Raw genomic sequence first — 24,623 nt, 5'->3', positions numbered from 1 at the left:
ACCTATCCTTTAAAGCCCACTGGAAATGCCACCATCTTTATGAGGATTCTATAATTTTTTGTTTATTTAGTATAAATTAAACTAAAATATGTTACACAAACACTGTATTAACTGCAGATACTGAAATTAAGAAGGCAGTATTTTAATTTTTTTTAAATGTGTTGGTGCATATATTCCAATACAACAGAAAGTCTGGTGAAGAGAGATTTTAAATTTTCACAGGAACCAGCCTTTGGCTTTGCTTGAAGTTCTGAGTTTCATTACCTTATCGGCTAAAGCTAGGAGCTCATGCTTGATTTCAAATTCAAATTCAACCTTTACTACTGACTACCCTCTGTAGGCTCAGGAGAGGTCACTTAACCTCTCTGTACTTCAGTTTCCACATCTGTACAACGGGGATAAAGAGTACCTTCCTCACAGAGTCGTGAGAAAGCCACCACCTTTGCCCCCTTCCCTACTTTATTTTTCCCCACGGCTCTTATCCTTCCTACGCATGTGATATATTTGTGTATTATTTAGTCACCATCTCCCCTATTCTAAGTTTCTTAAGGGCAAGTTTTTTTCTCTGATGTATCACCAGTGCCTAGAACAGTGCCTGGTACATAGAAGGTACTCTCTAAACATTTGCTGAATATATGAAAGAATAAATGAAAAATATTACAAAAATGCACTACACATAAAGTTGACTATTAGTTAAAATTATCATTACCTCTGAAAGAGCGCACCAGTGTTCTTGGAAAAAATATGAAGTCACCTTAAACCTGGATGCCAAGTTCAGCCTGAGATACTAAATTCAAATGTGCTACTCCCTGAAATAAACAGAGAATAGTGTCCTGACTCACTGACTCACTGCAATACGGACCTAAAGGAAGGAAGTTTTCCAAGAAGAAAGGTTTCCTCTGAGTTGGTATTCTCCGATCTTCATCCCAGCCACTCCACACACACACACACACACACACAAAAGATTGAAGAATCAAGACTTTGTGAAATATACTGTGGACTATTAAGCAGGGAGGAGTGAGAGGAAAGAGGCAGGTCCGTATATGACGTGAACTGGTAGGAGATGATTGGAAGAACCTGTCCTTTAAGATACAATAGATGTTAAATATCCACTGGAAAGAGAAGAAATGGCCGTGAATGGGGCAGTGCTCCAGGCTGCCCACAGCAGCTCTCAGTAGAAGACAATGCCCTTCAGTGGACTGACACCTTCTACAATGGTGGTAGCTTCGAACTGGTTAAGCAACCTGAAGCTCTAGAAATATCTAAACAGGAGATTCTCAAGAGAATGGCTTTGTGAAATTATAGATATAAATGCTTATCTAATTAATCTGACTATTAAGAGATACCACCTCATTTTTATTACAAACAGAACATATGAGATACACACTAAAAATAGTCCCAACACACCAAAATATTATTAAACACTTTTTCTCTTTACTTACTTTATTAAGCATATAGGATTGGTATAATCTGCTCTAAGTTAAACAAAAGTCGTTTAAAAATTTTTTGTTTTCCCATATGTCACAGAGAAAAAAATCAAAAGCATAAAAAAGGAACTTCCAACTCCTCTACTTAAGTCCTAAACCACAACTCAAACCCAAATATACTGATCATGAAACCTCATTCCTAGAGTTTTTCTTGTCTGTTTCAGTTCTTATTTCACAAATGACATTAAAACAGGGCTTTCCCCTAAATTGTTCTACCCTCGCGTAGCATTTCCTACCTTCATGTTCCTGATAAACTAAACACAGATTCAGAACAAGGGCTATCATGGTGGTTTCTGACAGAAGTTCAGATAGGAGCGGCCAAACTGTTCCTCTTATTTTTAGCAGTTTGTGGGGAGGAAAAAAATCCATAAAATATTGTTTTAAATTTAGTATATAGTCATTCTATGAAAGTACCTTACTTTTCTACTTTAAAAAAAAAGAGTCAATTCCAACATAAAGAAAAACATTTGCAAATACTATTTGCGGTGGTCTCCTTCTAGCGATATCTCCTGTTTTTATTATTGGTTTTACTTTTTTTTTTAATAGCTGGCCATATCTTTATAAAGTATTATGACAATTGCAGAATATGCTGATATCTAAGCCCAACAATGTATCTCAAAATAAATGCATTCAAATCTGAACATCGCAGTTCTACTATCTAAAATTCATCAGTTTCCTTAAAAAAATTCACAATTTTAAATTAATTTTAACTCAAAAGCTCAAAAATCGTGTCATTTAAATCCCTCCCCCTTTTAAAAGATTACATTAAAGCCACTGTCAGCGTATATCTATAAGGCAAAAAATATGGAAAAATACTTTTTCTTTCAAAAAAGTGACTCAGACCCTCCTTCAAAGATTTCAATCAAACACAAGTAAACATCTCCTTACAGATCTCAAAACAATGCTATAACCTCCTCTCCTGCAAAGAGGAAAATGATTCCACATGTAGGTAATAAAGTTTTCTAGGTTATGCTGTCACTGACTACTTCTGGAAGCTACTGGAAACCCTAAGAAAAAAGAATAATACACCATACCTGGCAGCTGCCACCCCTCCCCCCAAAAAAGAGGATAATTTATAATAATATGATTAACACTCACCCAGCACTTACCATGTGCCAGATGCTGTTCTAAGGGTTTTACATATACAAACTTAGTTAATAACCCAAAAAGATCAGTACATTTACTTTCCCATTTTACAGGTGAGAAAACTGAACTCAGAGGTTAAGTGACTTGCTCATGATCACACGGCAAAAAAGTGAAAGTGGATTTGAACCTAGACCACATAACTTCAGAGTGTACACTCTTTACCACATACCACTGATCTTTACAGCAGAAAATCCCCTCTAAAGTTGCAGTGGCTTGCAGATAGAAGCGGCCTTTACTCCTCTGACGACATGGGGCTTATCAATTATTAGCTGAATAAATGAACTTATGCATAGAATCTTAGTATTCCAGATATTGCATTCATTCTCTAATTAACATTTGAATATTAGTAAACTCTGATAAGTGTGTATATTAAAATAGAGAATATTTTGCTGGTTCGAAGTATAGAGTGCCAACAAACAAAATAGGGAAAAAAGTGACATTTTATGAACATAATCTTGCCAAGAAAATTCAGTCCTTTGTTGGGATATTTAAGTGTCCACTGTGCACCAGGCACTGTAGTATGCACTAAAGATAAAATAACACTCAACTCATAATCCTCAACCCTCAAAAATTTCCAGATCCACTGGGGAAGGACAGAAGAAAATCTACAGTTACCACGTAGAATAAGGTGTGCACAGATATGATGACAGCAGAGAAGACACAGAGGAGGAGACTGCAACTCAGTCTGGGCAAAGTGTCATCGCCTCACAGGGAAACTACACACACATACATACAGAGGGTGCTTAGAATGCCATAGCTTTTAAAGAAAACAATGTATATTATATTCACATCAATGTCTCCTGCTTTTAAAATGAGGCATATTTTTATGTTATGTATTTTTTACCAGAGTTTTTTTTTTAAAAAAACTGAATTGAAAAAGCAGGTTGCAAAAGGGAACACAGTGATTCCATTTATTTTAAAGAAGGATGTATATTTGCATTATGATGGATATTATTAAAGCGAATTATACATAAATGCAAATAGCAATGACACATAATAAAATTCTACTTTTTATCATGTTCTTTCACACACTTTCTGATGAAAAGAATGAAAACCATTATTTCCCACTATGTCAATAAGACCTGAAAAAATTCAGATGAAAATACAGCTCTGCTCTGTATCATTTTCACTCCAAGACCTAGGGTGACAGTGGCCTCTATCAGGAACACTGCTAATGACCTGGGCAAAGGGCAGGAGGTGCAGCAAACTCTGTGCCGGCTCAGAAGCGACACATTCATTTCTGTTCACACATCACTGGCTAAAACATGCCACGCGGCCCAAACTACCACGAGCTGGGTGGGGAAATATACTCTTCCCCCAGCAAAGGGCAGGGAGCATGGGAACAGTGACACAGGTAGGGCGGCAGAGTTGCCCCCCTCCCCAACACCTGGCATTAGTGTCTCTCTCTGAGCCGCTGCCTCTTCTCCCCTGGCATGTTCTGCCTACATCCTTCAGGTCTTGCTCAAATGTTACCTTCTCGATGAGGCCTTCTCTTCCCACCTATTTCCCATCTCTGCTTTATGGTTCTCCACCCTTTCAAACAGTTCAGCCAAAGCAATAAGTATGTGTGTGTATGTATGAATGCACGTATACACACACACATTTATACCCTGAGAGATACAGTGAATGTGGCAAAAAATTAACAACTCACGAACTAGCTCATTCACTCAACATTTCTGCAGATTTGAAAATCTGCAGAATAAAAAGTTGAGGGAAAAATTAGACCTACAAGCATGGCCTGTGTTTTCTTCACTCATAATCACATTCAGCTGTACATTTAGGCATGGAGTTGGACTGGCCAGGCTGTCAAGAGTACAAGGAAGTGGGAAAGAGGCAAGTTAAAGAAGAGTGTGATAGGGTGACCATATGAAGGAGACAAAGGAAGCCCTGGCAGCATTTGGATTCTTGCTTCTAGTCTCATCCTGTGACCCAGCTATCTTTCTATCCCTGGGTTCAGAAAGAGGACTACTGTACCCTTAAATAAATCCCTTGGTTTGCTTTAGCTTGATAAGTTGTTCTATTACCTGTGTGTGTGTGCTTATGAATACTTCAATTCCCCAGAGATGCTATCAGCAGTTGGTGCTTGGAGCATCGCTTTGCTTTTTTTTTCCCTATTAGGTTTTCAGGATTCAAATTCACTTATACTAACTGTACATTAATGCCATGACTGACTCATGCAGAGAGAGTCTGAAAATCTACAAATGCTTATGCTGTGCCTGTTACCTGACTTGAATTTCTTCTTCAGGACAGGTAGGAGTCAACCAGGTGAGGGGCAGAGGAGCACTGGCAGAAGTGGGGAGGTTTGTGAGCACACACATTGTTTAGGGAATGCTGAGTAGTCGATGAGGGTGTAAGGACACGGTAAGACACAAGGCAAGAAAACAGGCTGGGACAAGCTCATGACCAGCTTTGAATACCATGAAGGTTTGAATATCATGAAGGCAAAGAAGAGATTTGAAATTTTGGCAGGGGAGTAACTGGATCAGATCTAACTTTTAAAATAAAGCACTGTAGCTACTATGTGGAGAATGAACTAAGGGGGGACAAAAGCAAGCCTGGGCAATGGGGGTGTGGAAGGGACAGTACCAGAGATACTTAATGTGTGTGATCAACAGAATTTGGTCATTATTTGGATGTGAAATGTGAGGAAGAGTAAAGAATCTGTAGCTCAGTCCTGGATACCTAAATGGATGGTAAAAATTCCCTAAAATTCAGAATACAAAAGAAGGAGATTTTAAGAAGAGTTATGATTAGACTACTGATTATGAGGTCCCCGTAAGAATACCCAAAGAGAAATGCCCTAGAGGCAGCTGACATTTGTTTCATTTTGTTTATGTTACTATTTTCTTGTTCTAGAAAAGATTTAGTGATTAACAAAAAACACATTAAATCCATTTTTAATTTCACTTAATTAAGTTAAAATCAGATACATAAGGAAATTAGAACAGAAGCAAACTGATGGTAGAAAAAATAAAGGCAGGGGTGAGACCAGTACACATTACACGTCTAGCAACAGTGTGTAACCGATGACGCTCCTCACTATCTACAGATGCTTAATGCCAAAACACAATTCAGAGAAAGCAATTTCAGAATGGCCATCATGAGGAAATCCAAGCATAACCTTTGATGGTGGGGCTTGACTGAAGACAGATTTTAGAGGACCTGGGGCAGGGGGTCAAAACCTGGGACTGATGAAAGCCACGAGGGTCTCTAGTTTTCTCAAGATTTTCAAGGAGGTCCCTAACCCCCCAAAAAGGTTAAAAATCTCACTGGGAATAGATGGGCTGCATATCCTGCACTCAATCCTCCCTAAAAACTTGCTCACAACAGAACTCTCGATAAGCACTGAGCTGCAGTGAGTTTTTAGTGACCCTCCAATAGATACCTAAAAGCAGAGCTATGTTTATAAGCGTGGCAGGTTGAGAAACTACATGTGCTCACTACCAGCCATGCGGGGGCAGCTGGAGCTTGGGTCTAGAGACCAGGCAGGAGACAGGCACTGGCAAGGAATCTGAGATCAGCATGTACACCATAGATAACTCTAGGTACCAAGGAGGCAAAACTTTTCTATCTAGTTCACATCTGTATCCTGAGCATCTCAGAACTGAGCACAGACCACAGGAGGCACTAAATAAGTATCTGGAGAATGAATAAGTGAATTCCAAGAACAGGGCATTCATTCATTCAGCCAGTCCGTCACCAAATACATCTTGAGGATGTATTTCTGAATCCCTCTGCTGCCTTACTGTTTTGTAGCAGTGAAATGCCCCTTGATTATGTTCAAATGTGTCTTTTGCTGTGTCTGATTTCTGAGTCATGTTACAGTTGGTTGTTCCTGCCACTGAGGCCCAGTATTCACTTTGAGCATAACCGTACTAAACCTTCTTTCCAGATCAGTATAATAAAGGAGTAATTTGCAATTAAAAACAAAACAAAACATCCTACACAGCAGGATGAACCCCTACCCACACTAGTATGAGGGATGGTTTATTTTCTGATGACCACATCTAGGACTATTTTAACAGCCACTAGAACCCCCGGAAGGGTTTTTGTTGTGTTGTGTTGTGTTTCTGGTAAAAGTAAATGCAACACATAAACGTTCAGGATTGATCCCAACCTTCTGGAGCCAGCTCCTCCAGGGTCAGGAAGGAACTAGTTAGTTTTTAAGTCACCATGCAGTTTATACTCATCTTCCATGGGAATAACTAGAACCCCTCTTGTCCCTCGCCCCAGAGAGTAACCTAACTACTGAATACTATAGGCCTGGCTGCTGGGAACACAAAGAGACTCTCCTGCTTCTCACTGGTCATGCCTTAGCGTGCTTCCTCCCTATCCCCTACTCAAGCAGGTCCTTAGAACATAAGCACCAGCAAAGCCCCAAAGTTACTACCTCTCAACTCTCTTGGATGAGGAGGCTTCCCTCAGTTTGGATGGAGGATCTATGCCCCAGAGGTGCCATTTTGAATAGACTGTGTGAAGGGAGTGAAGACAAAACGGCAAAAATGAACATAGGAGCCACCAGTCCCCACCTACAACCTAAGATGCCTATAGGTGTGGTCAGTGTGACACATGCAGAGGCTAGGACGGGCAGCGAGGGTAGGGTGTTCCTTGGGACAGTTGTTGGGTCTGCTCGCCTTCACTTCTTGGCCTCACCCTGGGGAGCCATGTTTCGATGGCTTTATGCACAGGCTCTTTGTCTCCTAGGAACCACGTGAACTGGATGGGCTTCAAGTTCTTGTCTAATTCATAAACAATGGGAATCCAAGTGGGCAGGCTCAGCTCCACAATAGCCTTATCAGAGAGACCCTCCAGAGGCTTGGCAACGCCAGGAAAGCTGCCACTATGGGCTGCAATCATTACCCACTTCCTCTCCTAGATCTGGGGAACTTTTCATTCCAAAAGGGCAGAGCTCTGGCAATAGTGTCCTTCAGACCACAGGAGGGTGGCTGATCTACAGTGAGGTCTGCACACCTGTGACCCTAGCTGATGTTGCTGTGGAACCGGTGGTTGGCTCCACAGGAGGCCTCCAGACCTTTACCTGGGCCTCACCGTGCTTGGCAGCAGTTTTTGCTCTATTGAGGCCAGTCCCACGCCCAACAGTGCTGCTCACTGCAGTGCCACATTGTCACTACTGGCAGCCACATCTGATCAATGGCATCCAGCACTGTCCAGGTCAGGATTGCTGCCTTCTGTCCTGAGATGAAGCAGATGTCAGCTCACAGCCAGCCTCTCACAGGGCCTGCACACACACTCAGTCTCCTCCCACTCCTCCTGGCTCAGGTTGCCATTGCATCAGCCACTGAGGCTGTTCTCCAGGTGCCCTTACCCACCATGCCACATCAATACCAACCTGCTGGCAGCTGGGCTCAAGATGCAGCACTAACTACAGTCACCGAGATTCTAGAGTCCCCACAGCTCAGCTCCTGGTGCTCCACTGCCCAACACCCCATGCCCCACCACCCAGGTCCCCTCATCCTTCTGCCCACTGCCCAGCTCCCAGCACCTACACCCAGCTCCCCACACCCCACCTCCAGGCTCCCTGTGCCTAACCTCCCAGTACTCCAGCGCCCATCACCCAGCTCCCCTGCCCCACTGTCAGCTCCCTGTACCCAAGTGCCCACCACCCAGCTCCCGGCCCCCACTGTCGGCTCCCCACACCCTGGCACCCATGACCCAGCTCACCGCACCCCGCCACCTGGCTCTCAGGAATGCAGTGTCTCCAACACAAGTTATATCACATAAATGTAACAGCTCAACAGGTCCAGACTCCCTTGGCCCACACTAACAAAGAACCAAACCCTCCAGGCAACAGAGAAACCTTATAGGATAAGCATGACAGACAAGGGTAGAACAGCACTATCACCCTGCAATCTCGGTTTTCCAATTATTTTCTGCTTCACTTTCCAGATTACTCACCCAACTCAAAAAACGTTTACTCAAAAGTTACAAAAAGACTGATTTCCCTACCATATTTTTTTCTCCAAAGGATATCATGATCATGTCCAGGATTTACCCCCCCCCCAAAAAAAAGCAACTAGTGCTTTCACTTAAACACTCTCCTCCAGCCCTTTCACCTACAGCAAGGGGACTCCACCTTGGCTCTAGCCTCAGCCCAGTGTACTCCGGGCGCTCCCTTCTAATTGTAGTAGAAGAGTCCTGATGTGAACATGACCATGCTCACGCTACATCCTGCATTCCTATGTCCCTCTGTGCCAGGAGTTCCCTCTACTCTAACACCCCTCTTTACCCACATGCCCTCAGTCACCTACTATGCTTCCCTTCCCCGCAAAAGGAACGCAGACAAGGCAAATTATCTTCTTCCTCCATGAGTAGTTTTCGAGTTGAATAAATCTCTCAAAAATAAAGCACAAAATGCTTACAAAGGCCAAGTTCTAGCAATTACTAGCAACATACACAATTTTCAAACTACACAGTCATCTTTTGAAATCCTACAGCCGCAGCCTCGGCGGTGTTTACCATAGGACACTCAGACCTTCACACTAACCTGGCAGTCTGGCCTGGGACAAAGATATGATTTTATTCACATTAAAAACAGGTTGTAGGGCTGGCCAGTTAGCTCAGTTGGCTAGAGTGCTGTGTTATAACACCAAGATCAAGGGTTCAGATCCCCAGACTGGCCAACCGCCAAAAAAAATAAAAATAAAAATAAAGAAAAGCAGGTTGTAAACTCTGTTTTCTTTTTTTGTTTGTTTGTTTGCTTGTTTTTGTGTCTGGTAAGGGGATTGCAACACTTGGTGTGGTGTCGCCCGCACCGCACTCAGCCAGTGAGCGCACCGGCTATCCCTATATAGGACCCGAACCTGTGGCCTTGGCGCTCCCAACGTCGCTGTGCTCCCAGCGCCGCACTCTCCCGAGTGAGCCACAGGGCCGGCCCTAAACTCTGTTTCCTTAGGGAGAAAAAAAAGGTTGTATAATGCCAGGCAGTGACTACATTTTTTTTCATTTATGAGTTTTATAAACTGCAACAAAACTGAACATCAATGCTTTTTGCATCAAATCAGTAATGGGGGCAACGTTAAGCATGCCGAACTTCACTCTGCCAGCTGGTGAAGGCCAAGAACCAAAGGCATAAGCCTGCCGAATTACCTAAAGCACTTTCTTAAGTTGTCCATGACACTTAAAATATTATCACTTCAAATGAGAATAATAAGTAGCTTATAATAATAAAGGCTTATTTGAGACTCTTCATCAACATTTGACATTAGAGCAATCTCTTTTTTAAAAAAAAAGCATTCGCTTCCACTTGAAAGTGAAACAGGGACCATGTGCAGCAGATGAGTGCAGTGCTGCTCCACATCCCATCTTCATGTCTTCTCCACAATGAGAGATCCGTGGCTAGCTCTGGCCACAATCCCCACTGCACCCATTTCCAGCTGGGTTACCTCTCTGAGCCTCTGTTTCCCCATTTATAAGAAGGTGATACAATAAATATCACTTACCTTGCAAGAAGTCATAAGAAATAAAGGTATTATAATGTGCAACCTGGATTAGTACCTATTTATTGGCTTATAGTCTATCTCTACCCAGTAAAATACAAGCTCCAAGAAAGCAGATATTTGGTCTATTTTATTCACTGCTACGTCCCCAGCAACTATAACAGTGCCTAACACCCAGAGAGCAGTTGGCAAATATTTGGTGAACAAATGAAAAGTGTCCATTTGACACACAGTAAATAGTCTTTTTTTTTTTTTTTTTTAAATAATTTCAGCCTACCAGTGTTCTCCATCCTTTTGTTCTTTACATCTTCCTTTTAGGTCAGACACTGTTTTCCTTTCCTTGGCTTAGGGTTGTTTCACCTAAAAAATATGAATACGTAGCAAAGCTACTAAAAAGCATCTCATATTTGCTGGCTAACTATGAAATTAGTAGCAGGAGAAACTAAAAGTATGAAGAGCTTAAATCTGCCAAACATTATATAGCAGAGAAACATCCTGAGGATAAGATAATTTTAACTGCATCCTGTAATTAAAGAATTATTCTTGCGGCTGCAACTTCATGTCCTCACCAAAAATACTGCAAGGGATTGAAATGGATGGCGTGGTCCCCATCCTCACCTCAAGATGAACCTGGACGGAACCAAGCATCAGCTACTTCTGACACTATCCCATAAACCTTATTCCAGTAACTAAAAAGTCCCAAGCGAAACAGACAGTATTAAAAATTAAAAAGGATTTTTAAAAGCCCAGCTATTTGGAAAGAATTTATTTATTTATTTATTTATTATTATTATTATTTTTTTGGAAAGAATTTTTTTAAATTGACCTAACAAAATAATTATTGCTGAAACCAAAGTGTAAATTCTTATAGGGTAGGAATCTTGCATTTTCTCTAATTTTAACTAAAGGTCTATATTCACATTCACTCTAAATACTTTAAAGCCAATATTCCAGCAACAGTGTTAGACAAAGTGGGCTCTTTCAAAGAGAGAAAAGACTGACTCTGGTAACTAGGAGTCCATCAAATTCTTAGTATAAATAAAGGTTTTCTTCCTAACATGGATACTTCCTAACATGGATCATTAATGTTGGAATCCCTCCACAGGTTAAGCATTATCCCTCAGCCAATGCCAGTGGGCCCTGTTTTTAATCAGAAAGGCAACATTTTCACATAACTATCACATTCCAGTATGGATGAGAGTGTTTTGTTACTTACATGCATTAACATAGAAAAGATGAAGCAGTGCCCTGTGGACAATTCCACAGCTTTTTTTCTACGTGGCAATCACTAAAACTCTCCCACTCAGAAGCCATTCTAAGAATAACACCTCAAGCCAAAAGACCGCTTTATTCACATTTCCCTAGGCCAAAAATCATCAAACTTTTTTAGGAGGAGATTTGTACAAAGTAAAAACAAACAAACAAAAGCCCTTACAGACCACCATTCCATCTGCCCCAAGTTGTCCTTAGAGGGAAAAAAAAGTGGCACTTCTTTTGATGAAACTCCACTGAAATAATGCCTAATCTGTATTTATCATAAATAAAAGATTAACATAAAAGTAAAAGGTTAATTAATTAATGCTTACCCAAAACAAATGTGAGTATGCTGTCGTATGTTAGCATCCTACAACAAAAATGCCATAAACAACACTCTAAACATCCACTCCACATAACTGTTTTTAAAATAAGCTCATAGGGGCTATACACCTTTTCTCAGTGTAGGGTTAGTGTTAACAGTTTTCAATTGACCCACAAAATAATTATTGCTGAAATCAAGGTATAAATTCATCAGGGAGGAATCTGTATGCAGTAAGACAAAAGATTTTTTTCTAATTTCTAGTAATTTAAATTTTTTCCTTCATCCTACCTCAAAAAAATTTTATTGCCTACTTTTTTCTGATGCTCATACCTCCCAATATTGTAAACATGACAATTTTATTACTAAATCAAATCACACATAAAAAGTGTTATTGAGTAGATGATGGAGTTTGGATGTGTTGTCCCCTCCAAAACTCATGTGGAAATCTGATCCCCAATATGACAGTGGTGGAAACTGTTTGAGTCATGGGGGCAGATCCCTCATGAATGGATTAATGCTCTCCCTGGGGGCGGGGGGATTAATGAGTGAGTTCTCGCTCTATTAGTTCCCATGAGAGCTCATTGCTTTAAAAGACCCTGGCACTTCCTCTCTCTCTCTTGCTTCCTCTCACCATGTGATCTGCTTGTACCCGCCGGCTGCCTGCCACTTTCTGCCATGAGTAGAAGCAGCCTGAGGCCCGTGCCAGATGCAGCGGTCCCAGAATCGTAAGCCAAATAAACCTCTTTTCCTTATAAATTACCCAGTCTCGGGTATTTCTATTATAGCAACACAAACGGACTAAAACAGTAGATTATAAAGGTTACTAAATATTTTTTAATTTTCCACTAATTTTCATTTCCCTCCCAGATATCGTTTTCCCCACTAGGATATCCATATATACAGAATTTTTCCATCTCTGACATTATATACACTTTAATGTTTTTGAAAACTGGTAATCTGCACATAATTATTTTTGTCTAATCTTAATACCTGACTGGCCAGCCCAAATATGTATTTACATATGAAAAACAATACTAGGAAACTACCTTTTGGATAACATTTTTAAAAACATTTTTACAGTTAGTGTGTGGTGTTATAACACCAAGGTCAAGGGTTCGTATCACTATACAGGCCAGCCACCAAAGAAAAACATTTTTAAAAATTTTAAAACCAATATATGAGTTACGGTTTCAAACATAACAATTCATATTTCATGAAAATAAGACTTTAACTGTAAAAACATGACCGACATATGTACTGTATATGATAAAATACAAAAGAAATTTTATTGAGGCTGCAGAAATAAGCTGTACAACATGAAAAGGATAATATAGAAGTAAATGCTTATGTATCAAAAATCATGATTTTTTTAAAAAATGAATCTACTATTTATAACTACTAACCTACTAACCTCCCCTTTCCCCTTCCCCAAAAAGAAGCCCTGTGCTCAGGGCTGGATGAAAAATAGTGAAGAATAGCAGGATGTCACGTTCCAGTAGGAGACACACCACGTGAGCAGACAAGTCACTGCAGTGTGATTCTTATTAGAACAGGAAAAGCAATTCCCACCAAGCGCCTCTCCTGTTCCTCCTCCTCCTCTAGCTGCTGCTGAGCCTCAGTGGTTTAGGAGAGCTTGGGGTTACACACTTGGCTGTGCCTGATAACCACACCTCAAAACCTTTCAGATCTAGCAAGAGCCCCCCAGTATCACAGATTTGTCACCATCTTCAGTTTTTCCTCAATGGCCCTCATACTTCTATAATCAATTTCAAAAGAATGAATGTAATAGAGTTTGTCCAGAGTAAGAAGTAAATGAGACATTTATCTTCACCTCAGACTTTTCTAAATGTCAAAATCCTGAGCATCTTTAAGGACTATCTCAAATCCCCTTGGCCCCCTCCCCAGACTTCCCCCTTCCCAGACGATATTCGATATTCGCTTTACTGAAATGTCTGTTTAGCATTTGAACTCTACCTGGCTGTGTTCCTGTCTCCCCCACTGGAGTACGGCCTTGCTGAAGATAAAGATCAGGTTTTATTCATATTCGAGATGGTATCTCTACCTGTGTATCTATCCGTCAGTTCCTAGCAGAGTAAACACACCACATATATTTGCTGAAATTGAACAAACAATTAATAATTTTCAGATCTTTTAACACTTACATATTTTCCACTCAGTTTTTGTTTTAAGCTCTAAAAATTAACTAGAATATGATCCTGTGTTCCCCATATTTATGACTCAAATTTTATATTTGGGGCTTCTTCAGGCCCAAAATATCCTTCTAGGAATAATATACAAATCTATGTCTATGTTTTTATTTCTCACCTTGGGAAAAGAGAGACATAGTAAACACTGAATAGTTACTAAATGAATAAAGGAATTAGTGACTATACTAAGGAATAGTAAAGATAAAATTTAAAAGGATATGTTCAACACTCCAGGAGCAGGAACAGGTAAAGGCAGCAAGCGGGAGACAGAGCAGCATCAGGGACCTGACCTCCACCCAACAAATGACCCATCTAATACCATCCAGAAAGGTGAACAAGAAACAGGCAAGAGACCTGGGCCATTGTGACTTAGAACCTTTGGAGATCTTTTAAATTGGTGTGACGACTTTCACCTGAGGAGTGGAGGTCAAGATGGCAGAACAGGAGAACTGCCTGCCGCTTTTCTGCCACGAGTAGAAGCAGACTGAGGCCCACGCCAGATGCGGCTGTAGCAGAATTGGCACAAAGGAACAGCTTTGAAAGGGTGTCTTTACCCTGCCAAGAACTGGAAATCTTCCCCCAACCTGCACGCGCAACCCGCCAGTGCGCCACGGCCCGCGTCCCAGCCGCAGCTGCAGACGTGGAAACATGGAGGCCTGAGCCGGCGTGTGTCACCCCAGGCTGCAACGGTGACCATGGCTTCTGACCCCCTGCCCCCACCCGCCGTCCCTGGAGCTGGAAGCGAATCAACTGGCAGCCGAGACAGGGAGACATCCAGCGGGAGAGGCAGAAGCTCCGCAGAGACCACACACCCTGCGGGCCACCACTGCCTGATCCAACAGGTAGGCTTCACCGCCACCACCTGGCTTCATTCCCAGCCCAGCCCAGTGCACACAGAGCGGGGAGTCGTTTGGCAGGGGAGGTGGGAACTCCACAGGGCCCACGCTGCTGCCGCGCAATCCAGCAGCAGGTAGGCTTCACCACTACCACCCGGCTCCATCCGAAGCCCGGCCTAGTGCGCACAGAGCAGGGAGACATCCTGCAGGGGAAGGGGAAGCTCTGCAGAGACAACATGCTCTGTGGTGCCTCGGCGCATCCCAGCAGCCCGGGCCAGAGCACACGGAACAGGGAGTCACTGAGGTAGCCATACCAAATTGGCAACCACAGCAACATCTTAGTCAGTCAATAGTGTCAAACCTGTGGACTGTGAAACCCCCTGCCACAATGAATAAACATCAAAGAAAAGATACCAGAAATACGAAAAATCAAGAAAGTACACCACCAAAAGATAATAAATCTCAAGCTCTAGATCCTATAGAACAAGAAGCCCTTGAAATGACTGACAAGGAATTTCGAGTGATAATTCTAAGGAAACTGAATGAGATACAAGAAAACTCTGCTAGACAACATGATGAAAGGAGGAAAAGTATACAGGACCTGAAAGAGGAAATGTACAAGGAAATCAATGCCCTGAAAAAAAATGTAGCAGAACTTGCTGAAGTGAAGAAGTTATTCAGTGAAATAAAAAACACAACGGAGAGTTTAACCAACAGGCTTGTCGAAGTTGAAGAGAGAAGCTATGAACTTGAAGATGGGCTGTTTGAAATAACACAAGCAGACAAAAAAAAAAGAAAAAAGAATCAAAAGCAATGAAGAAAATCTGAGAGAGATATCAGACAACCTTAAGCACTCAAATATCCGAGTCATGGGTATTCCAGAAGGGGAGGAAAAAGGAGATTGCATTGAAAACATATTCAACAAAATAGTGGCAGAAAACTTCCTAGGTATAGGAAAAATCACAGATCTTCAGATCGAGGAAGCTCAACGATCTCCAAACGTATTCAACCCAAAAAGGTCTTCTCCAAGACATGTTATAGTCAAATTGGCAAAACTCAGAGACAAAGAGAGAATCTTAAAAGCTGCAAGAGAGAAGCGTCAAATCACCTATAAGGGAGCCCCAATCAGGCTAACATCAGACTTTTCATCACAAACCCTAAAAGCCAGAAAGGAATGGGATGATATATTCAAAATACTAAAAGACAGAGATTGTCAGCCAAGAATACTCTACCCTGCAAGGCTATCCTTCCGAAATGAAGGGCAAATAGTATATTTCTCAGACAAACAAAAACTGCGGGAGTTCACCACCACACGACCACCCTTACAAGAAATCCTCAAGGGAGTACTGGGTTTGGTTCCTGAAAAATAACTACCACTGCACTAAAAACCCAAGAAAATCTAAACCCACTAGTATAATAAAAATGGCATTCATGAAGAGAAAACAAACAAACAAAAAGGCTATCTACAACCTAAGAAACCAACAAACACAGAAAACAAACAGTAAATCAGAAAGCAAGGAACAAAAGACACCTAAGACGACCAAACAACAATCAACAAAATGCTAGGAATAAATCAACACTATTCAATAACAACTCTTAATGTAAAAGGCTTAAATTCCCCAATTAAAAGACACAGACTGGCTGACTGGATCAAAAAGGAGGACCCAACTATATGCTGCCTACAAGAGACCCACCTCACCCATAAAGATTCCCACAGACTAAGACTGAAAGGGTGGAAAAAGATTTACCATGCAAACAGAAAAGAAAAACGAGCTGGAGTAGCTATTCTTATATCTGACAAAATAGACTTTAAACTAAAAACCATAAAAAGAGACAATGAGGGACACTACGTAATGATAAAAGGACTGATCCATCAAGAACACATAACAATCATAAATATGTATGCACCCAATGTTGGAGCAGCCAGATTTATAAAACAAACTCTATTAGGCCTAAAGAAGGAAATAGACACTAATACCATAATAGCAGGGGACCTGAACACCCCACTGTCAATATTGGACAGATCATCTAGGCAAAGAATCAGCAGAGGAACACAAGATCTAAACAATACTCTAGACCAATTGGACTTGGCAGATATCTACAGAACATTCCATCCAACAACCTCAGAATATTCATTCTTCTCATCAGCAAATGGATCATTCTCCAGGATAGATCACATATTAGGTCACAAATCAAGTCTCAACAAATTTTTTTTTTTGAGAGGTAACAAATGCTTTTTGATATTTTTTTTTTTTAAATTTTATTTTGTCGATATACATTGTAGCTGATAAGTCTCAACAAATTTTAAAAAATTGGAATTATCCCATGTATTTTCTCAGACCATAATGGATTAAAACTAGAATCAATAACAAACGAAATTCTGGAAACTATACAAACACATGGAAATTAAACAGCATTCTACTTAATGACATATGGGTCCAAGAAGAAATCAAGCAGGAAATCAAAAAATTTACTGAAACTAATGAAAATAATGATACATCATACCAAAACCTGTGGGATACTGCAAAAGCAGTATTAAGGGGGAAATTTATTGCATTAAATGCTCACCTCAGAAGAATGGAAAGATGGCAAGTGAACAACCTAACACTTCACCTTAAAGAACTAGAAAAACAAGAACAATCCAAACCTAAAGTCAGCAGATGGAAAGAAATCATTGAGATCAGAGCAGGACTTAATGAAATTGAAACCCAAAAAACAATACAAAAGATCAATGAATCAAAAAGTTGGTTTTTTGAAAAGATAAATAAAATTGACAAACCATTAGCATGGCTAACAAAAAAAAAGAAGAGAGAAGATTCAAATAACAAAAATTAGAAATGAAAAAGGTGATATTACAACTGATTCATCTGAAAACAAGGAATCATTCGAGACTACTATAAACAACTATATGCCAACAAGTTTGAAAATCTGGAGGAAATGGATAAATTTCTGGACACACACAAGCTCCCAAAACTGAGCCATGAAGACGTAGAAAATCTGAACAGACCAATAACAATAAAGGAGATTGAAGCTGTTATCAGAAAGCTCCCAACAAAGAAAAGCCCAGGACCAGATGGATTCACAGCAGAATTTTACCAAACATTCAAAGAGGAATTGACACCGATTCTTTACAAACTATTCCAAAAGATTGAAACGGACGCAAATCTCCCGAACTCTTTCTATGAAGCAAACATCATCCTCATACCAAAACCAGGTAAAGATATAACCAAAAAAGAAAACTACAGGCCGATATCCTTGATGAATATAGATGCAAAAATCCTCACTAAAATACTAGCAAACAGAATACAGCAACACATACATAAAATTATTCACCACGATCAAGTGGGATTCATCCCAGGGATGCAAGGTTGGTTCAACATACGCAAATCAATAAATGTGATACACCATATTAATAAAGTCAAACACAAGGACCATATGATCATATCTATAGATGCTGAAAAAGCATTTGATAAAATTCAGCACTCATTCATGACAAAGACCCTCTATAAATTAGGTATAGAGGGAAAGTATCTCAACATAATTAAAGCCATATATGACAAACCCACTGCCATTATCATCCTGAATGGGGAAAAGCTGAAAGCTTTTCCTTTAAGAACAGGAACTAGACAAGGATGCCCACTCTCACCACTCCTAATCAACATAGTGTTGGAAGTACTAGCCAGAGCAATCAGAGAGGAGAAGGAAATAAAGGGCATCCAGATTGGAAAAGATGAAGTCAAACTGTCCCTGTTTGCAGATGACATGATCCTATATATCGAACAGCCTAAAACCTCTACAAAAAAACTGCTGGAATTGATAAATGATTTCAGCACAGTAGCAGGATACAAAATCAACACACAAAAATCAGTAGCATTTCTATTCTCCAATAGTGAACAAGCAGAAAGAGAAATCAAGAAAGCCTGCCCATTTACAATAGCCATCAAAAAAATAAAATACTTAGGAATTGAGTTAACCAAGGATGTGAAAAATGTCTATAATGAGAACTACAAACCACTGCTGAGAGAAATCAGAGAGGATACAAGAAGATGGAAAGATATCCCATGCTCTTGGATTGGAAGAATCAACATAGTGAAAATGTCCATACTACCCAAAGTGATATACAAATTCAATGCAATCCCCATCAAAATTCCAAAGACATTTTTCTCAGAAATGGAAAGAACTATCCAGACATTTATATGGAATAACAAAAGACCACGCATAGCCAAAGCAACGCTGAGCAAGAAAAATAAAGCTGGAGGCATAACACTACCTGACTTTAAACTATACTACAAAGCTATAATAACCAAAACAGTATGGTACTGGCATAGAAACAGACACACTGATCAATGGAATAGAATAGAGAACCCAGAAATCAACCTACACACCTACAGCCATCTGATCTTTGACAAAGGCACCAAGCCTATACACTGGGGAAGAGACTGCCTCTTTAGCAAATGGTGCTGGGAGAACTGGATATCAATAGGCAGGAGAATGAAACTAGACCCACACCTTTCACCATACACTAAAGTTAACTCAAAATGGATTAAAGAATTAAATATACACCCTGAAACAATAAAACTTCTTAAAGAAAACATAGGAGACACACTTCAGGAAATAGGACTGGACACAGACTTTATGAATACGACCCCCAAAGCACAGGCAACCAAAGGAAAAATAAACAAATGGGATTATATCAAACTAAAGAGCTTCTGCACAGCAAAAGAAACAATTAACAGAGTTAAAAGACAACCAACAGAGTGGGAGAAAATATTTGCAAAATATACATCTGACAAAGGATTAATATCCAGAATATACAAGGAACTCCAACAACTTTACAAGAAAAAAACAAGCAACCCAATTAAAAAATGGGCAAAAGAGCTAAGTAGGCATTTCTCTAAGGAAGATATACAAATGGCCAACAGACATATGAAAAAATGCTCAACATCACTCAGCATCTGGGAAATGCAAATCAAAACTACACTGAGATACCATCTCACACCAGTTAGGATGGCTAAAACCCAAAAGACTCTGAACGATAAATGCTGGCGAGGTTGCGGAGAAAAAGGAACTCTCATACATTGTTGGTGGGACTGCAAAATGGTGCAGCCTCTATGGAAAATGGTATGGAGGTTCCTCAAACAATTGCAGATAGATCTGCCATATGACCCAGGTATCCCACTGCTGGGAATATACCCAGAGGAATGGAAATCAACAAGTCGAAGGTATACCTGTTCCTCAATGTTCACTGCAGCACTCTTTACAATAGCCAAGAGTTGGAACCAGCCCAAATGTCCATCATCGGATGAGTGGATACGGAAAATGTGGTATATCTACACAATGGAATACTACTCAGCTATAAAAACGAATGAAATACTGCCATTTGCAACAACATGGATGGACCTTGAGAGAATTATATTAAGTGAAACAAGTCAGGCACAGAAAGAGAAATATCACATGTTCTCACTTATTGGTGGGAGCTAAAAATAAATAAATAAATTCACACACACACACACACACAAATTGGGGGGGGGAAGAAGACATAACAACTACAATTCCTTGAAGTTGATATGACAAGCAAACAGAAAGGACATTGTCGGGAGGGAGGGGGGAGAGGGAGGAGGGAGGGAGGTATTGGTAATGGGCCACAATAATCAACCACATTGTATATCGATAAAATAAAATTAAGAAACAAATAAATAAACAAATAAACAAACAAATAAATAAATAAATAAAAGGATATGTTCACCAAATATTTTCTCCTCACTTTTTAAACCCATGGCTTCCACCACCTACAGATGGCTCCCCAGTATACCCCTGGGCCTACACCTCACTCCTGAGCTTTTCCTATTCTCTTGAACCTGTCGCATCAAGGTCATCAGTGACTTCCACACTGCCAAATCCCATAGTCAAGTCTTGGTCTTCCTCTAACTCACTTTATCTACATTCGATAGAGTTGAACACTTCCCCCAACATGAAACACTTCCTTCCCCTGGATGCCAGGACTTCATGCTCTCTTGATTTCCCTCCTACTTCAATGGCTGTTCCTTATCAGTCTCCTTTTCTGGGTCCTCTTTATCTCCGGGCCTCTAAATAATGGAGTGGCTCAAGACTCAGTCCTCTGACCTCTTCTCTATGCTAATCTCTATGCACTTCCTAGGTAATCTGTCCATTCCCATCGTTTTTAAATATGCTGACAACTTCCGGATTAGTATCCCCACCCCAACCTTCCCCCTGAAATGCAAACCCCTACACACAAGGTACTTAACATCTCCACATAGATAAATAATAGGCAAGAAAGTCATAATATGTTCAAAATAGATCATTTCATTTCTCCCTCCAAATATTCTCTTTTAATCTTCCCCATCTCGGTATCTGACAACTCCATTTTTTAGCTACTTAGGCTAAAACTCCTCGTATCACTGTGGTCAAGGGAGTTAGTTGCCTCCTGGTGTGCATTCAAATACCTTTACATTTGGGTGTGGCCATATGACTAAGTTCTGGCCAAGGAGATGTAGGTAATGATATATGCAACTTCCTGATCATGCCCTTAAGGGGCAGGACCATGCCCTCCCCTTCCCTCAGTCCCTAACTGAGGACAGGAATGCAGATTTCCTTGTAGGAGCTGGAGCAGCTATCTTGGACTACAAACTAGTTTCCTCATGCTAAAGATGACAGCACACTAAACAGCGTGAGTCTGGCCCCCTAATAACCATGTGGTTACTAAAGCAGCTCTCAACCACCTATCCAGATTTTTACTTAAAAGAAAAATAAACTTCTACCCTGTTTAAGCCATTATTATTTTGGATCTCTCTGCTGCAGCATCCAAATCAATTATCTTAACTAATATATAGAATTTGGAACCTGGATGTAATCAACCTTAATAGAATATAAATATGTGGCCCTGGGGCTGGCCGGTTAGCTCAGCTGGATCAGAGCTCAGTGTTGTAACACCAAGGTCAAGGGTTCGGATCCCCACACCGCCAGCCACCAAATAAATAAATAAATACGTGACCCTGGCTTAGGGATCAGCATGGGCACAGATATGGCAGGATGGAAGGCTGCTGACCCTTGTTAGGCCACAATACAATGCTGGGTAAAATCTGTGACACCTTATAAAGCAGCTCGCATGCCAACATGGCCTGTAATTCTGGGGGAACTGGTTGAACAATTCAGAATTTGGGTGCTTGCTGGCTGCATGCTGCTTTAAGCAAGAAGTCCCACAAGCATGAGACAGACTCCAGCTGCAGCTTGCCAGTTTGCATGCAGAGATAAAAGAGAATATAGATCTGCCTAAGGAATGTCATGGTCTACAGTCTAAGTTTACTCAGGGTCTGGAAATTGAGGGCTAAGTAAGGTTGAAAAAGCCAACTCCTTCAGTATCCAGCAGGAAGCAAGCTGGAGAAACTATTTGGCCTCAAGAAGGGGATATTCTCCAATGTCTACTTCAGCCCCAGCCCCAGCCCCAGCCCCAGAGGAAAGAGACACAGAAAAACTACCCTGAGTCTACAGAAGGCCAGGGACAAGGGAGTTCCTCCAAGAGACCAGACCCAGGCTGCTAGATGGGCTAAGTCAGGAACTCTCCCCACTGCCAAGGCGGGAAGCCATGACAGTTCTGCAGTGACAATGGCTATGGACCGTGAGAGGTATGTACTCCCCACTCTTCTCTTTTCCTAGTGGAAGCTTATAGTTCCATTATCCTATCCTATTCTACCACATTAGATGAGGGATAGGGGACAGCAAACACCTTGTTTTAATCTAAAGGTTCCTGGACTATACATCACCCAGAGATTCTGGACTCTGAAGTTGATTTAAGGTTAGCTCCCTTAGGAAGATACAGAGTGTTTCAGATTTGGAAAGAAAGACATAGACTGTTCTCCTTTTGTAACATAAGAGACCTTTTAGCAGAATATATGGCTACCCAGTAAAAGCTCTATTTCCCAGCATTCCCAACAAGTAGTTTCAGCCATGTGACTTAGGTTCTGGGCAGTGGGAGAAGAGCAAGAGTGATCTGTGCTACTTCCAAGCTGGCATGAAAGAGGAGGAACACCCTCTCAACCCCAAATTCACTTCTCGTCTCTTCTCTCCAGCTAGAATGCAAACATGCATGGACCAAAAGCTGGAAGCCATATGTTAGGAAAGTGGTACAACAAAACAGACGGTGCCAGGGCTCCTCATGAGCACTGAATTGCCGTACCAGTCCCAGCCTCCTACCCAGACTTTTAATTAGAGAGAAGTAAACATCTACCTGACTTAAGCAGCTGCTATTTCACATCTCAACGATCAACCCAATGAACCCAATGACAGCCTGACTCATCTGGCCATCCTCGACTCCACTCATTCACAACCCACATTCAACCCATCACCCAATCCTATTGGCTGTACCCACAAAATACCTGACCATCCAGTATCTGACCCTTTCTCACCTTCTCCACCACTAACCCTAGTTCGTGGCCCCCACGTCATCTCTCACCGGCACTCTCTCTGCTTTCACTCTTTCCCCTTTTATTATCCTCTTCATAGCAGCCTGAATGATTCTTGGACAACATAAACCAGAATGTAAGTCCCACCAGGGTAGAGATTTCTGTCTGTTTTGTTCATTGGTATATCTTCATAATCTAGAACAATGCTGGGCATATACTACTGTATTTCATCAATTGTAAAACATCACAGATTGTAACCTGCACCATTATTTTTTGCACCACTAAGAAAAGAAAAAAATACTGCCCATTAAACCACAACAAAATGCCTTAACAATAGACCATGTCAGAGTAGTCATCAGTGTAAGTCTCGTTGCTTTGAAATTTCTTTTTGAAGAATGTGGAGTGTCTTTAGCCTTCAGCTGCACTGCCTACGTGTGAAAGGCAACTCTCCTAACTGCATGTTCAGTTACAAATTTGTGACACAGCTTCACAGACTTGTGGATGTCCACCTCTCTAAAGCTCCCTTACGCGCTTGGTTGTTGCTGAGCAGTAAAACATAGAATTGCAGTCATTCCTCCAACAACAAACATTTTCTTTACTAATATCAAATTGAGTCTATGGCCATACCACCCTGAACATGCCTGATCTCATCTGATCTTGGAAGCTAAGCAAGATCAAGCCTGGCTAGTACTTAGACAGGAGACCATCTGGGAAAACCAGGTGCTGTAGGCTTTAAAAAAATAAATAATATCGAGTTGACGCTCCACTGCTGTTACCAGTCCTCTCTGCATACAAAGTAACATTTGCTTTCATTCCTGAATCAAAGTGTAATTTTTTGGAAGGCATTTGAAATGGCAACTAAATTTAACACAGGTAGTGTGATCAACTGAAGGTAATATGAACGAGTATAACCAGGTTTGCACCTAAACAGGAAATGACAACCATGTCACAACTGCCACCTGGCCAACAATGATGACACCATCCATTACAAGCAGCATTCCAATTTCAAAGATATCAAAATGTGAAGGAAAAAAAGGCGCAAGCACATCTCAGAACTGATTGAGGCAGTTATGAGAACTCTGTAACTTTTTGCTGAAAGCATAAGTGCTTTCATCTCCCGCCACTGTGCCTCTTGCGAAGCAGTCGCCAACCACACTTGGCCTCCCTGCTGTTCCTGGAGCAGGTCAACAATGCTAAGGTACTCAGGACCCTTAGTATCTGCTATTCCCTATACCTGGGAACATTCACCCCCAGACGGCTCCCTGTCATCCCTTAAATTCTTTTCAAAAGCCACCTCCTAAAACTGCACGCATTCCACATACCCCACTGCTCTCCATCCCTTGAGGCTACTTTATTTTTCTTCATAACACTTATCTGCAAAGAACATCCTTTGTGTATATGTTTGTTTATTATCTGTCTCCTCACATTAGAGCAAAGCTCCACATAAGCAGAGCTCATAGGGTAAACTGTAAATATCACTGAATGAACTGC

At 41.0% G+C, this 24,623-nt stretch overlaps 1 protein-coding gene and 2 pseudogenes across 1 annotated transcript in view; 1 reads left to right on the top strand and 2 right to left on the bottom strand.

Annotated features, from left to right (window-relative positions):
* The window catches only part of UBE4B (ubiquitination factor E4B), a 123,767-nt gene that overhangs the window by 93,477 nt on the left and 5,667 nt on the right, over positions 1–24,623 (bottom strand). The window lies entirely within an intron of this gene.
* Positions 7,270–8,303, bottom strand: LOC134383213 (phosphoglycerate mutase 1-like; annotated as a pseudogene).
* On the top strand, positions 23,746–23,864 carry LOC134385432 (5S ribosomal RNA; annotated as a pseudogene).

Source organism: Cynocephalus volans, chromosome 8 (genome assembly GCF_027409185.1).
Source record: "Cynocephalus volans isolate mCynVol1 chromosome 8, mCynVol1.pri, whole genome shotgun sequence".
NCBI lineage: Eukaryota > Metazoa > Chordata > Mammalia > Dermoptera > Cynocephalidae > Cynocephalus > Cynocephalus volans.
Note: the sequence above shows the minus strand (reverse complement) of the source record. Positions and strands in the feature narration are given on the sequence as shown.